The sequence below is a fragment of the Triturus cristatus genome, chromosome 2_2 (genome assembly GCF_964204655.1).
Source record: "Triturus cristatus chromosome 2_2, aTriCri1.1, whole genome shotgun sequence".
In the NCBI taxonomy this organism is placed as follows: Eukaryota; Metazoa; Chordata; class Amphibia; order Caudata; family Salamandridae; genus Triturus; species Triturus cristatus.
The window spans coordinates 480,142,405-480,158,354 of NC_140582.1; positions in this window are offsets into that span (position 1 = coordinate 480,142,405).

The window sequence follows — 15,950 nt, forward strand, 5'->3', positions numbered from 1 at the left end:
TAGCTCAAAATGTCACAAACGCGAGACCTATTTCATTGAAAATGCTTGTTTTTAATTGCAGCTTTCTGGTCGAAAAACATATTTATTTTTGTATTCACTTGTAGGAGAGTAGGATCTGCACTTATGTTAATCAGGGCCCCAGTCTCTCTGTTCTCTCTAAATTACTTGGTGTGCATATTAGATGCAATAGTGATTGGATTCTGTGGTACCTTATGAGCCCCTAGTATATGGTACCCTAGTTACCTAGGGCATAGGCACTTCACAGGCCTACCAGGGGCTGCAGCATGTATTATGCCACCCCTGGGAAGCATTCTCAATCTGACACACCAGGCCTGCTACTGCAGCCTGTGTGAGGTAGTGTTAGCACTCCTCACTGAGGTATAGGTTCCTATATCTCACCATACACACACATATAAACCTATCAGCCACCCCTATGGCAGGCCCTATCAATCCTGAGGGCAGGGTGCTTGGTTTACAATGTGAGGGGGTGCCTCTGCCTGAGCAGGGCCCCTCTGCAGCTACCAGAGTCTATTCTCTATGGCTGTTTGTGGATGCGGTTAAACCATATACTCTTAAGTGCATTAAAATGCTAACTTTTGAATGACTGCATCAAAACATGTCGTGTTTGGTGTCAAACAACTTGGAATCATACCGCCACATCAGTCCATGATGTGGGAGCATGATCCCTCCCTTCAAGAGGAGACGACATGAAAAACAACAGAAATCCTACAGAGCCCTGGCATCACAAAATGGATGCCACCAGCACAGACACTGGGCTGCCCTCCTGCTGCTGACTGAAACTCCCAGTGGAGGAAGCCCAACAAAAGGCATCCTGTCACAGGGAGGTGTCACCACCTTCCAGACAGGATTTAGTGTATTGGGGCTGGGTGGGTGCACTGCTAGAGTGCTTTGAAGTCCTGCACTGGGGGAGCAGTAGGCTCCTCTGTGCATATGCCAGCTCAAACTGGTTCAGGGGCTACCTGTCCCTGCTCTGGCATGAAACTGGACAAAGGGAAGTGGGTGTAACCACCTCCTCCCCTGACCATCCTAGAGGAGTGGTCATAGAGCTAGTCCCTCCCCTATCTTCACTATAAGATAGCAAACTTTGCCATTGAAAATCAGATAACCCTGGACGACGCTCTACAAAGAAGAATCCTGGCCCTTCGATGTTCCACTACCTTTGGAAGACAGAAGAATCTCCCTTGGAGTCAAGGAGTGACTCCCCTGCTTGGTAGGCACCAAAAACCTTAATCAATGGTTGCAAACTTTCCCGCTCCCGCTGGAGTTCAAAGTCCCTGCTGCCCCAGAAGTAGATTTCCTGACTTTTCAACGGCCATTGTGAGTCCCCAGCAAAGCTGTGGCGAGTGGACCCCACGAGTGACGAGGAACAGCAATACCCAGGGACCGTGCACTATTGTTGAGTGCAAACCCTTCACGACATTCTACAGACTTGTGCTTTGGACCACGTATGGCCCAAGCCCCTAGAGAGTTTTGCAGTGAAAATCAGAGGCCTACCCCATCCTGAGTGACAGTGGACTCCTGTGAAGCATTTCCTGAAGAGGCGCCTTTGCAATCCCTTGCACATTGGCTTGTGGGTCCCCCGAAGACTTTCTTATCAACTAAAAGGGCTCCCCTGGTTGCTCGAGGCCTGCCCTCACTTACCCTTGCTGGGTGAGTCCCTCAGACCTTGCTGGTCTACACCATCGACTTTCTTCAGCCTACATGAGACTTGCAGTTGCCAAGGCTTGTTGGCTCCAATCCAGTTGCCGACACTGCCATCAGCCGCAGACGTTGTGGGGCACTCCAAATCTAGCTGCTGGTCATCATAGAACTCTCCTGGACCTCATGAGTGAAGAGTCAAAACACCATCGACAACCTGAGATCCCCCAACATCCGTGGTCATCCATCTTCCTGGCCACCGGTCACTGGCAAGTGACTTTGAACACTGTCCCCTCAATTTTCAGGTCGCCTCCATCTTGAATCCACCCTTGGATTCCACCGGACACTTCTTCAGTCGACGCAAGCAGCAAGTCTTCTTTGGTCTCCATAGAAAACAGCGACGCGACCCGACACCAAAAGCCACCTATGCACCCGGCTTCCCTGGGTGAGGTAACTTGTGCACTCCGATGCCCTAGTGTGTGTTGGCCATTGAAGTACTTACCTTGTAAGTGGCTTGCTTGTAGACTTCCTCGAAGTACCCTAAAACTTTAAAAATCAAACCGCGACTTGCACCATTATAATCAATAGGGAACCCGCGGCTGTATTCACCCACTGCACGTGTCTCCCGTGGGCCTGTTACTTACCTGCTAAAACTGCAGTAGTGAAGCTCCAGCGATTCCCCAGGCCCTAGGCCTTGTCATTTTGCAAGTCGATACTGTTATACCATTTTTTTAGTATATGGTCTGGTACGCCCCTAGGGCTTCAGCCATATTTGTGCTTAATTTATTGGGAAACGTTGAGATTTGAATGTGTATCTGGCTTCTAATCTCATAAAGAGATTAGTAGAGTGTGTCTAATAATAAATACATATATATTTGATATATATACCTGTGTGGTGTCCTTTTATTTGGTAATTCAAGAGATTATAAGGTAAAACAAGCTGCTTTACATTCCTCTGAGACTTAGCCTGAAGGCTGCTCTCCACAGCTACCACTAGGATAGCTTTCTTTAAAAGGTTGTCTTAAACCTATCTACCATAAGAGTCGAATTGGACTGGTGCAAGGTGGCCACCATAACTAGTGACCAGCATGTGCCAGGCCAACTTCTCACATCACTGATCCAAGTGTCATCCACCATTTTGGCTTGGTAAATAAAAAAATAAAGCAAATGGTACCCAGTTATTCTACTGCCACATGCATGTTTTCTGATAGATGCATTAATCAGTGGAATTAAGTGACCACTGACACAGCTTTCCTTTTTTAATTTTCATGATCCTATACAGCGTTTCCCAAAGCTGTACAGTACTGTCAAGAGAAGTTGGTAAAGCCAATATGTCCCAAGGGCGAGATCTAGTTTTTTTTCCAATGCTTGATATCTATCACGCTTCATCAGCTGTGAATAGAAGATGTTAAGTGTTAGCTAATTCATGGCACTTACATTTCTTTTGTGAGGCTGGAAAAAAGTGCAGTGATTGAAACTCACAACTTGTTGGTGAACTCTTTGCTTAAAAGACAAAGGTTTACCTCATTACTCTATTGCATTCTTTATGAACTAGTTTTACAGATGGGAGGGGAGTGTAAGGCAGATCCCATAAAAAAAGGAATATGTTCTTATATATTCTTATATATGCCATCACACTTCCATCAATGTGTATCCAGTGTATTTAAATGTATGGGTTCAAATACAAATAATGGCAAACAAAGGTCCAAGAATAGGAGTCTTCCACAGAAATAAGCAGTGTGACACACAAAGTAGCTTCAAAAGATTGAGAGGTCAGTGGACAAGATTTTAAATTCTCCATACTACAGTGATTGGTAGCATCCACTAGAGGTTGTTTGGGACACCTTTGGGGAAAATGGTAAATGGTGCAATTACATAAACAACAATCAGCATTTCCTGCTCAGAACATTTTCTATGTGCAGCTATCCATGGCACTACAGCATCAGCCCCAGCAACTGCTCTGCTCATCCGCTTCAGCTCGCATAGTAATACTGCACTAATGATTAGGAAAACATTCTGCCCTAGCAGCAATTCCATTCCTGTCCATTTTGTCAAAAACCAACCCTTACTAGACTTTTGGGGCAGCCTTCCGGTCTTGATTTATTGCCTATTAATCCTCCCAAAGATGGCCGTCCTTTTTCCTCTTTAGGTCTGAACTGTATCATAATGGGCTTTGCTGGCACAGTGCAGAGCCCAGCACCTGGTTTGTGTGCTTGCAGTGAATAAAGTGAATTAATTTACCCTGATATTTCTCTGAGTTAGTGCTTTGTTATAAGAGGCAAACAAACCTTGGTCACTCTTTCCAAGCTGTACTGTCTGAAAATAAAGCAACTCAGAGGAATATCAGGTTAAATGAATTCATTTGATGCACTGCAGGCACATAAAACAAGGACTTGACTCTGCACCAGAAAAGCCCATTGCGATACAACTCCTGCTGCACTTTTAAAAACATTTTTCTCCTTATAATGTGTACAAGGGTGGAAAGTATCCCATTGGGAAACTTCTTCTTTGGAAAACAGTTTTACTCCCTTTGAGTTGTCAGTAACTTTTCATGGATTTGCCACCGCAAATGTCATACATGCCACTGAAAATCACAGAGGATTCTTCACAAAGTAGCAACTCAGAAAATCTGGCATTTGATGTGTAATTTGAATTCTGTGACACTGATTTAAGGACTCCAACCTGAAATGAGAGCGGTGTAATAATGAAAGGAGGTAAGGGCGTACTCCAGGAATCGTTTTTGGGAGCTTTGGTTATCTTAGTGTGAAAGAAAAGAATCATATCCAAAATAGAAAGATGAAACAAAGAAGGTAACAAGAGCTACTCTTTGTCAAGGAACTAAACCAAATAATCTCTAAAACATAACACTAACGGTGTTCCTCGGTCCTGGAACACTAGTGAAGCCACACATCCTTCACAGTTCCAAACAATAATAATAAAAGATTAATCCAATCCTTTGTATCCATAAGCACCAAGAAGCTTGCAAGGGAGAACCAAGGATTTAACTGAAGACTGCATGTAATTTCAAGAAGGAAAGGGAAGGAACGAGGATGTAAGAATACTAAACAGCAAATAAAAGAAAAAACAGAAGCAGGACCATGGTAGGGTAGACTTCAGACTTCATCAAGTAAAAACTGTTGTGGAGTGTGGAGAAATAGATTTAGTTCATTTTATAGATTAGAGAACACTTGCTACGTCACCTGACAGGCAGCTGTAGATGGCAGATCTCTGGCATCAATTTGTTTATTCTGCTGGTGTGATACGTATGTGACTATAGGGGCCTGATTCACAAAGTGTACTCTTTATTACGGTTGTACCACAAATCTTAAAACAACGAGCTATTCACAAACTGCAGTTTTGTACTAACACTTTTAAGTAAGTTTACTACTTTTTGGTAAACACAAATTGCACTTTTGTAGTAACTTACATTTTTGTAATAAGTCCCTGTTGGAAGGTGGGTTATTGGTAGGGGCAAATGTCGGTCTGCCACTAGCAATAAGGCCACCAACACATAATAGGACCCAGCATAGTTCTTAGAAAATTATTCCCATGCTCAACCCTTGGTAACGTGGCTGCGAGCAGACAGGCTTAACTTCAAAGACAGGTATGTAAAGCATTCAAAAACACCATTTCAGTAAATAATTAAGACACACCACCAAATAAAAATCCAACACCAATTTATAAAAATATGTAATATTTTTATCTTTTAAATGACACCAAAACGAAAATAATCCACTGTAGGGAACCAGAGTTATGAATTTTTAAAGATTAGTCACTTTCTAGTGCTTAGAAACCAACAGTGCCCCTTTTAGTCATTTTGTTTTCTCTGACAGGGACATACCTTTAGAAACGGTTCTGAAGAATATCTCACCACTGTGTAGCCTTCTTCAGCAGGCTAGGTCCAGTTAGAACTCCTTCCGGAAGTTCTGCTTGCGGGTTCCAAAGTATCCAACACACAGTCCAAGGTTCTGGAATCTCCAAGAGGGTCCTGGAAAGTGTGAAACTTCAATTCCGCAATCCACTTGAACAAAACCCTTTCAAATCCACTGGCACTCCAGGCTGGGGATTCTTTGTGGGGATGTCCAGGTGAGCTCTGTTAACCTGTAGCTTGCAGGGAGTCTACTTCTTAGTCCTTTTGTAGCAAGGTAATCCACAGGGCTGCAGTTTTCAGATGGCGCAGTTTTCAGAGGTCAGGCCTTAGAAGTCTTTGAACAGCAGAACTTCGCAGCAGGGCACGTCTTGCTTCAAGTAAGTTTCAAGCAGCAGATCTGGCGGGCTCTGCCCCTCTCAGATACTTATTCACAATTCTCTGGGTCAAGCCACAGGTTACTTCTGACCAATGAAAGCAGGGTAACTCCTCATAGTTATGACCACATCCGGCAGAGTGTGGCATTATGTTGTCCCAGAGTGCATCTTTCTTCCAAATCCATAATGGCTGATTTTCCAGCAAGGAGGTAAGAGCTGGCTAAACACACCCCCTGGGATGGCTTATTTCCATGGACTCTCCCCCTACCATCTGCACATACCTTCCTTAAGCCTAGCCCTGACTCCTAGTCAAGAGTGTCAGAGGGAAACTGACACCCAGGCCTCCCCTCTGCCTTTGAAGAGCATAGTTTACGACTCCACCTCCTGGCCTGGAATAACTATAGACCAGCACACTGCCCTCCCAGCAGAGTGGCCCTTTATCACCTCTTCAAAGCAGCCTGGCTAATCCACTGAACTCTGACCAATCAGGGCAGACCACTGGAAGGCTGAATTTGGACTTACAAGCAAGAAAGTCTTATAACTACTTGTATGTACACTTTAGGAGAAATTCAACAATATAATATTGTTGGATTTACTACTACCATTCTGGGAAGTCTTTGAATGGTCCGGCTAGTCCTCTCCTTTCACTATTTATTAATCTTTAACTTCCTACCATGTTAACCTATGGGCCATGGGGTTTGCAATGGGGAAAATGACTTGGGTCAGTTTTCTAGCACCAGGGCTTATAAAAACAGATTTTATAAGTATTTCCCTAATCTCTACAGGACCCCCACCCCCTGTGCAACTAAGGGAGACTTTAGGGGTTCTGAATCTGCAGAAATATTGCAGATCGTCCTTAATCAGGTTTTCTAGCATCAAAGTCGAATTTGAGCAGCTCTTTACTTTTTAAAAGCAGTCCTGGCAACCAGGGCTGGTTTTAAACTGACCCCAGGCTTCAGCAGAGCACACATGCAAGTGCAGAAAAGCTGCTGGCCTCTAAACTGCCATGCCCCAGGATACTGGGGACCTCTAGGTAGTTTCAATCCCCTGCCCTATTATATAAATCTAATGTGTTCCTTTCAGCTTGGCACTGGCCCTGGGCCTGGTTAGGCAGAGCCCAGGGTCAGTCAGAGTCAGTTACCACCAGTTCCAGTCAGCAAAAAGTTGGGGGGTGCCCAGGGCACAGGATGACTTTGCAACATAGCCCCCCCCCCAAACGAAAGGTGATGGGTTACTAACCTACACCCTGGTAGTCCTCATCAGCTAAGTGGAAAAACCTGGAAAGTCCATCTGCATTGGCATGGGCAACCCCAGGTCTGTGTTCCACTGTAAAGTCCATTCCCTGTAGGGAAATGGACCACCTTAACAGCTTGGGATTCTCCCCTCTCATCTGCATGAGCCACCTGTGGTCAGGTCTGTGGTCAGTTTGAACACGAAAGTGAGTCCCAAACAAATAGGGTCTGAACTTTTTCAGTGACCACACCACAGCAAAAGCCTCTCTCTCAATGGCACTCCACCTCTGCTCTCTGGGAAGAACCTCCTACTAATAAAGGCAACTGGCTGATCAAGGCCCCCTTCATTTAGCTGTGACAACACTGCCCCAATCCCTTGCTCTGAAGCATCTGTCTGAACTACAAATTTGTTTGTATAGTCAGGAGCCAGTAACACTGGTGCTGAACACATAGCAGCTTTCAGAGTGTCAAAAGCCTTCTGACACTCTGGGGTCCAAATCACCTTTTTGGGCCTCTTTTTAGAAGTCAGTTCTGTTAGGGGCCCCACAATGGTCCCATAATTTTGAACAAACCTTCTATAGTACCCTGTCAGTCCAAGGAATGCCCTGACCTGAGTCTGGGTAACAGGAGCTGTCCAATCCAAAATAGTTTGGATTTTAGCTTGGAGAGGCTGTACATGGCCCCCACCTACCAGGTGGCCCAGGTACACCACAGAACTCTGCCCTATTTGGCACTTGCTTGCCTTAATAGTCAGGCCTGCCTGCTGCATGGCCTGAAGCACTTCCCTTAGGTGGTTTAAGTGATCCCCCCAGGTAGAACTGTATACAGCTATATCATCCAGGTAAGCTGCACTGAACTGTTCCAACCCAGACAAGACCCTGTTCACCAACCTTTGGAAGGTGGCAGGTGCATTCTTTAATCCAAAGGGCATTACCTTGAACTGATAATGTCCCTCTGGGGTGGAGAATGCCGACCTCTCCTTTGCTCCATCTGTGAGGGCAATATGCCAGTAACCTGAAGTCAAATCAAAAGTACTCAGGTACTTAGCAGCCCCTAACCTATCAATGAGCTCATCAGCTCTAGGTATTGGGTGAGCATCAGTCTTTGAAACTGCATTCAAACCTCTGTAGTCCACACAGAACCTTAACTCCTTGGGTACCCCTGAGGAGTAGGTTTAGGTACCAGCACCACGGGACTGGCCCATGGACTCTCAGACGGTTCAATTACCCCCAGTTCCAGCATCTTAGCAACCTCAGCTTTAATGCTGGCTCTGACATGGTCAGACAACCTGTACAGTTTATTTTTGACAGGTAGGCTGTCACCAGTGTCAATGTGGTGCACACACCACTCAGTGATGCCTGGGGTCAAAGAGAACAGGCCAGCAAACTGCTCCAGCACCTGCTTACAGTCTCTGTGCTGCTGGTCTGTCAATTTGGGAGAGAGTACAACTCCCTCCACTGACCCATCTTGCACATTAGTGGAGAGGAGGTCGGGCACAGGCTCAGTTTCCTCCTCCACACCCTCACCAGTGACCAGTAACATGGTCATGTCTGCCCTGTCATGGTGGGGTTTCAATCTATTCACATGCAGGGCCCGGTGAGGGTTCCTGGGGGTGCCAAGGTCAACCAAATAGGTAACCTCACCCTTCTTTTCTAAGATTGGATAGGGCCCACTCCACTTGTCATGGAGGGCCCTGGGAGCCACAGGCTCCAACACCCACACCAATTGTCCTGGACTATACTCAGGCATAGTAGCCTTTTGATCATACCAGTGCTTCATGAGCTCCTGGCTGGCCTCCAGTTTCCTGTTTGCCTTGTACATGTACTCTGCCATTCTAGATCTCAGGCCTAGCACATAATCAAGCACATTGTCCTTTGCTTCCTTAAGAGGCTTCTCTAAAGACTCTCTTAGCAGGCTCAATGGCCCCCTCACAGGGTGTCCAAACACCAACTCAAAGGGACTGAAACCAACCCCTTTCTGCGGCACCTCCCTGTAGGCAAACAGTAAGCATGGGAGGAGAACATCCCATCTCCTCCTGAGTTTCTCTGACAACCCATTTATCATGCCCTTCAGGGTTTTGTTGAATCTCTCAACAGGACCATTTCCTTGTGGGTGATAGGGGGTGGTGAACTTGTAGTTGACACCACACTCATCCCACATAGCAGTCAGATAGCTGGACAGGAAGTTCGTGCCCCTATCTGACACCACCTCTTTTGGAAAACCCACTCTGGTGAACACACCAAGCAGTGCTCTAGCCACAGCAGGAGCATCAATGGTTCTAAGAGGTATGGCTTCAGGGTATCTAGTGGTGTGGTCAACTACCACTAAGATATACCTATTCCCTGATGCTGTAGGTGGGTCTAGGGGACCAACAATGTCCATCCCCACCTTTTCAAAAGGAACCCCAACCACTGGCAGTGGTTTTAGGGGAGCCTTTGTCTTGCCCCCTGCCTTGCCACTGGCCTGACAGGTGACACAGGAGCTGCAAAACTCCTTTACCTTTTCAGACATAAGGGGCCAGTAGAAATGGTTCACCAACCGGTTCCATGTCTTTGTCTGTCCCAAATGTCCTGCCAAGGGGATATCATGACCTAAAGTCAGGATGAACTCTCTGTACTTCTGGGGCACCACCAACCTCCTCGTGGCCCCCTCCTTGCGGTTTCTGGCCTCAGTATAAAGCAGTCCATCTTCCCAGTAGAGTTTGTGAAACCCACTGTCATCCCCCTCCTCTTGCTTAGAAGCAATCCGCCTCAAGCTCTCAAGGGTGGGACAGTCACGCTGTCCCTGACTGAACTCTTCTCTGGAGGGTCCACCTGCTCCTGTCAGTTCTACCAAATCTGACAGCTCTGGCAGGGATGGAGTCCCTCCCTGAGAGGCCAGATCCTCCCCATCAGGGTTAGATTCTTCCTGCACCTCTGGAGTTCCTTGGGCTGGCTCACCAGGCCCAGTGCCCTTGTCCTTGGATGCTTGGCCCTTTGTTCCAGGGTCCAAGTGTCCAGCCCCTCCCTTCTGGCTAGTCTGTGACCTAGTCACAGCACATACCCACTCAGGGAGCTCCAATATTTTCATATGGAGGCCTCTCTCCACCTCTGACCACACAGAGGCTTCAAGATCATTGCCCAGTAAACACTGGACTGGGAGCATCTTTGACACAGCTACCTTCATAGGGCCTGTCACACCTCCCCATTCCAAATCCACCACAGCCATAGGATGGAGTTTGGTAGTGCTGTCCGCATATGTCACCTGGTGAAACTCACCAGGTAACAACCTCTCTGGAGGCACCAGTTCATCCAGGACCATAGTTACACTAGCCCCAGTGTCTCTGATAGCCTCAACCTCAGTCCTATTCACTTTAGGCCTCTGCCTGTACTTGTCCATGTTTGGAGGTAAGGCAGCAAGGGTTGCAATATTCACCCCACCCAGGGACACTAAGGTTGCTTCCAACACCTGACTACCCCTCTCTGGGGCGCCACTCTCCACCCCTACACTGACACTGGCAATCCCTGTGGACGGCCCCTTAGGGGGAGCTTCTTGGCGCAGACAGCATCTCCCTGTTTGTGCCCTGGCTGGTTACAGTCAAAGCACTTACCCACCTTTGAGGGATCAAAGAACCTACCATTCTTTCCCTGATACCCCCTCCCTTTGAATTTGGGTTGGCTCGGGGCCCCCCCTCCTTGTGCAAGTTTTTGTGGGTCTTTGGAGGACTCTTGGTTTTGACCTTCCTTTCCCTGGGCTTTCCCCTGGGGAGGGACCTGTCCTCCTTTCTTCTGGTCACCCCCCTGCTGCTGAATGGAAACCCGGGTTCTCACCCACTCATCAGCTGCTTCTCCCAGCTCTCTGGGGTCTGTCAGCTTAGAGTCCACTAGATACTGGCGTAACTTCTCTTCTGCGCAATGAGTCAAAATATGTTCTTTCAAAAACAAATTATACAATCCCTCATATGAGCCAACTGTGTTACCAACAATCCAGCCTTCCAGTGCATTCACTGAAATGTCCACAAAGTCTACCCAAGACTTTGAACTCAATTTCTGGGTGCCTCTAAACTTCACCCTGTACTGCTCTGGAGTCAGACCAAATCTCTTGACTAAGCATGCCTTCATCTGCTGGTATGATTCTGCATCCTCTCCCTTCAGGGTCAGGAGCCTATCCCTCCCAGCTACTGGAATCAACTCCCACAGGAGTGCACCCCAATACCTAGAGTGGACCCTACTCATTTTAAGGGCCCTCTCAAAAGCTGCTAGCCACTTGTCAATGTCATCCCCCTCAGTGTACTTAGGTACTATGCCCTTGGGAAGTTTAGGTTCAAATCTACCACCCCTGGACATCTCAATATCCTCTTCACTTTCGCTGCCACCATTCCTCTTCTCCTCCTCCCTCTCCCATCTTCTCTTAGCCCGTTCGAATTTCTCCTTCTCCAAGGCAATCAGCTCTAATTGAGCCTGAAGCTGTCTCTCTGCAAGGGACAGTAGTGGTACCTGAGTAAGGGACCCTTCCCCACTCCCACCACCACCTTCATTCACCTGGCTAACACTAGTCACAATGGGAGAGGTCTCATCCTCACCCCTCTCTCAGGTGAGGTTGGGGGGATCATCCTCCCACCCCCCTTGCGTCTCCTCAGCTACCCCAGCCCAGGCCATTAGGGACTTAAGCAACGCTGTCTTCTTAATCTTGTTGGAAGCAGGCAGCCCCCTAAGCCTACACTGTACCCTAAGATCACCCACTGCGAACTGGGACAGTTTAGCCAGGTCCAGCTCCATGGTTCCCTAGTTTTGGGTCACAAAAAACTAGGCACAACAGACTTAAAACAATTTGGAAAAATCAAAACAATGGATTAAAAACAGTTTAGTCCAAATTCCAAAAATCAAACTCAAAAGTTTTGTTCTAAGGCAATTTAGAGGATTTTTATAATCTTAAATCATTCACTGAAAGGTGTACTTTTTAAATGCAAGTCCACATCCACACCGCTGAACACCAAATGTTGGAAGGTGGGTTATTGGTAGGGGCAAATGTCGGTCTGCCACTAGCAATAAGGCCACCAACACATAATAGGACCCAGCATAGTTCTTAGAAAATTATTCCCATGCTCAACCCTTGGTAACGTGGCTGCGAGCAGACAGGCTTAACTTCAAAGACAGGTATGTAAAGCATTCAAAAACACCATTTCAGTAAATAATTAAGACACACCACCAAATAAAAATCCAACACCAATTTATAAAAATATGTAATATTTTTATCTTTTAAATGACACCAAAACGAAAATAATCCACTGTAGGGAACCAGAGTTATGAATTTTTAAAGATTAGTCACTTTCTAGTGCTTAGAAACCAACAGTGCCCCTTTTAGTCATTTTGTTTTCTCTGACAGGGACACACCTTTAGAAACGGTTCTGAAGAATATCTCACCACTGTGTAGCCTTCTTCAGCAGGCTAGGTCCAGTTAGAACTCCTTCCGGAAGTTCTGCTTGCGGGTTCCAAAGTTTCCAACACACAGTCCAAGGTTCTGGAATCTCCAAGAGGGTCCTGGAAAGTGTGAAACTTCAATTCCGCAATCCACTTGAACAAAACCCTTTCAAATCCACTGGCACTCCAGGCTGGGGATTCTTTGTGGGGATGTCCAGGTGAGCTCTGTTAACCTGTAGCTTGCAGGGAGTCTACTTCTTAGTCCTTTTGTAGCAAGGTAATCCACAGGGCTGCAGTTTTCAGATGGCGCAGTTTTCAGAGGTCAGGCCTTAGAAGTCTTTGAACAGCAGAACTTCGCAGCAGGGCACGTCTTGCTTCAAGTAAGTTTCAAGCAGCAGATCTGGCGGGCTCTGCCCCTCTCAGATACTTATTCACAATTCTCTGGGTCAAGCCACAGGTTACTTCTGACCAATGAAAGCAGGGTAACTCCTCATAGTTATGACCACATCCGGCAGAGTGTGGCATTATGTTGTCCCAGAGTGCATCTTTCTTCCAAATCCATAATGGCTGATTTTCCAGCAAGGAGGTAAGAGCTGGCTAAACACACCCCCTGGGATGGCTTATTTCTATGGACTCTCCCCCTACCATCTGCACATACCTTCCTTAAGCCTAGCCCTGACTCCTGGTCAAGAGTGTGAGAGGGAAACTGACACCCAGGCCTCCCCTCTGCCTTTGAAGAGCATAGTTTACGACTCCACCTCCTGGCCTGGAATAACTATAGACCAGCACACTGCCCTCCCAGCAGAGTGGCCCTTTATCACCTCTTCAAAGCAGCCTGGCTAATCCACTGAACTCTGACCAATCAGGGCAGACCACTGGAAGGCTGAATTTGGACTTACAAACAAGAAAGTCTTATAACTTCTTGTATGTACACTTTAGGAGAAATTCAACAATATAATATTGTTGGATTTACTACTACCATCCTGGGAAGTCTTTGAATGGTCCGGCTAGTCCTCTCCTTTCACTATTTATTAATCTTTAACTTCCTACCATGTTAACCTATGGGCCATGGGGTTTGCAATGGGGAAAATGACTTGGGTCAGTTTTCTAGCACCAGGGCTTATAAAAACAGATTTTATAAGTATTTCCCTAATCTCTATAGGACCCCCACCCCCTGTGCAATTAAGGGAGACTTTAGGGGTTCTGAATCTGCAGAAATATTGCACATCGTCCTTAACCAGGTTTTCTAGCATCAAAGTCGAATTTGAGCAGCTCTTTACTTTTTAAAAGCAGTCCTGGCAACCAGGGCTGGTTTTAAACTGACCCCAGGCTTCAGCAGAGCACACATGCAAGTGCAGAAAAGCTGCTGGCCTCTAAACTGCCATGCCCCAGGATACTGGGGACCTCTAGGTAGTTTCAATCCCCTGCCCTATTATATAAATCTAATGTGTTCCTTTCAGCGTGGCACTGGCCCTGGGCCTGGTTAGGCAGAGCCCAGGGTCAGTCAGAGTCAGTTACCACCAGTTCCAGTCAGCAAAAAGTTGGGGGGTGCCCAGGGCGCAGGATGACTTTGCAACAGTCCCTATGTTCATCATTTCTATAGGAGGCTATTGCAGTACCAGCGGTTAACTATGTGTAGTACTGGATGTACTAAAAGAGTGTAAATTACTCAAAAAGAGTAAGTTACCACAAAAGTGCAGTTTGGGAATACTGAAAAGAGTAAACTTACCCAAAAGTGTAAACTTAATTAAAAGTTTAAGGTACCTTTGAGAATCAGGCCCTTGGAGGTGAGATTGCAGTGAAAGAAGGACAGTGCTGGGACAAGGGCCAGCTGCAGCAAGAGCCTGGGTGAAGGGCTGTGCATGCTGCACTAACAAAGTGCAGGCATCCTCCATTGATGTGCTATCACCCTCCCAGGTCAGTAGAGCCCCAGCAGGCTGAGTCCAAAGGATGCTGTAATGCCGCAAAGGTGAGGCCTTGGGAAAGGCTTCGCCCTTGGGGCCGATGTTTGCACTTTTGTCAAGGAATGGCTGTGATACTCCCCTAACAGTCTCCCTGCAATCCCCTCAGTGTCAGCACTATTTGATGCTTTACAGGGGTGGCTGGTAATTTTACCAGGGATGGGGGTGGGGAGGGCTACACACACATATACCTCACTCACACACACTCATTCACACATGCACACACACCCATTCAAAACACTCACTAAAAAATACACATACATTCATACATACACACACCAAACCACAAAAAAACATAAAACCTCAATCTCAACAGCAGCTCTCCGACAGGGAAGACTAGGAGGTCCCAGGAGCATTGGGGCTCCTACCTTCCTAAATTGGCTGACCTTACGTGACTGCTGCCTTCCCTCATTGGCCGACCCAAGGACAGCCAATGTTGTCACAGAGTGGGATGGGCTCATTGAGACTGCTGACCCCATCCAACTCTGTGACCAGGTGTCACTGATTGACACTTGGCCCTGGGCACTTCAGGGCTTAAAACTGAAGTGCTCAGGCCCAAGGCAATCATGACACTGTCCTTAATCATGAGGGAGATGGCCTCAAGGTAGGGCTCTTAAATCCTCGGCCTGGCAAACTTCAGCTCAGGCAGCCAGGAGCCTGCACATTTAGCGTATGTCTAGCTCCTGGCTGCCTGACCTGAACCAGAAGACTGTCTGTCAGGCTAAACTTTGTTCATTCTGACAGACACTCTTCTTGCCTGAAAAAAGATGGGGCCGTGGCCCCTCAGCCTGTACGGACGGGCCACTGCTAATGCTTTACACCCTTCTCTGAGGCTGACTGGAAATGCCCCATCTATATACCTATTTCTCCTTCTCTGTTCCCTCTCCGAGTGTGCCTGTGCCTCCCTCGCCACATGCATTGAATGCTTCTCTGTTGTAAAGTGCTCCATTGCTATGTAGCGAGGGTTGCTCTATTTAAGTCTCACGCATACATATATTCACATTTAGAACTATTTGGAATAGATACCTGCTTGCCAGAACTGGATGCATTAAGGAGAGAAACATTTCCAGAATTCATTGTGGATTCACGACTAAGGGGCTGATTACTATGTCGGGCCGAGTTGCCTCTGCCCGCCATCGTCTCAGTTATGGGACCAACCAACACCCAGTCTGCAGTCCCGACCGGCCCATTAGGATGTGACCGAACACTGTTCGGTCGCATTCCTGCGTTTTACAATGGGAGCATGCTTTCCAGCCGTAAATGGGAAAATGGGAGGTGCAGTTCATCCCTGCAAGGTGCCTGCCATGGGGTGCAGGGATCAACAGAGGGGCACCATAGGTGTCCCCTCGGCTTCTAACCAGAGGCTGTGCACCCAACTACCCTACTGGGGGCCCCCTAATGCGATTTCCGACAGCCTTTCTGTGTCGGAAAGGCCATCACAGAAAGGCTGCCGA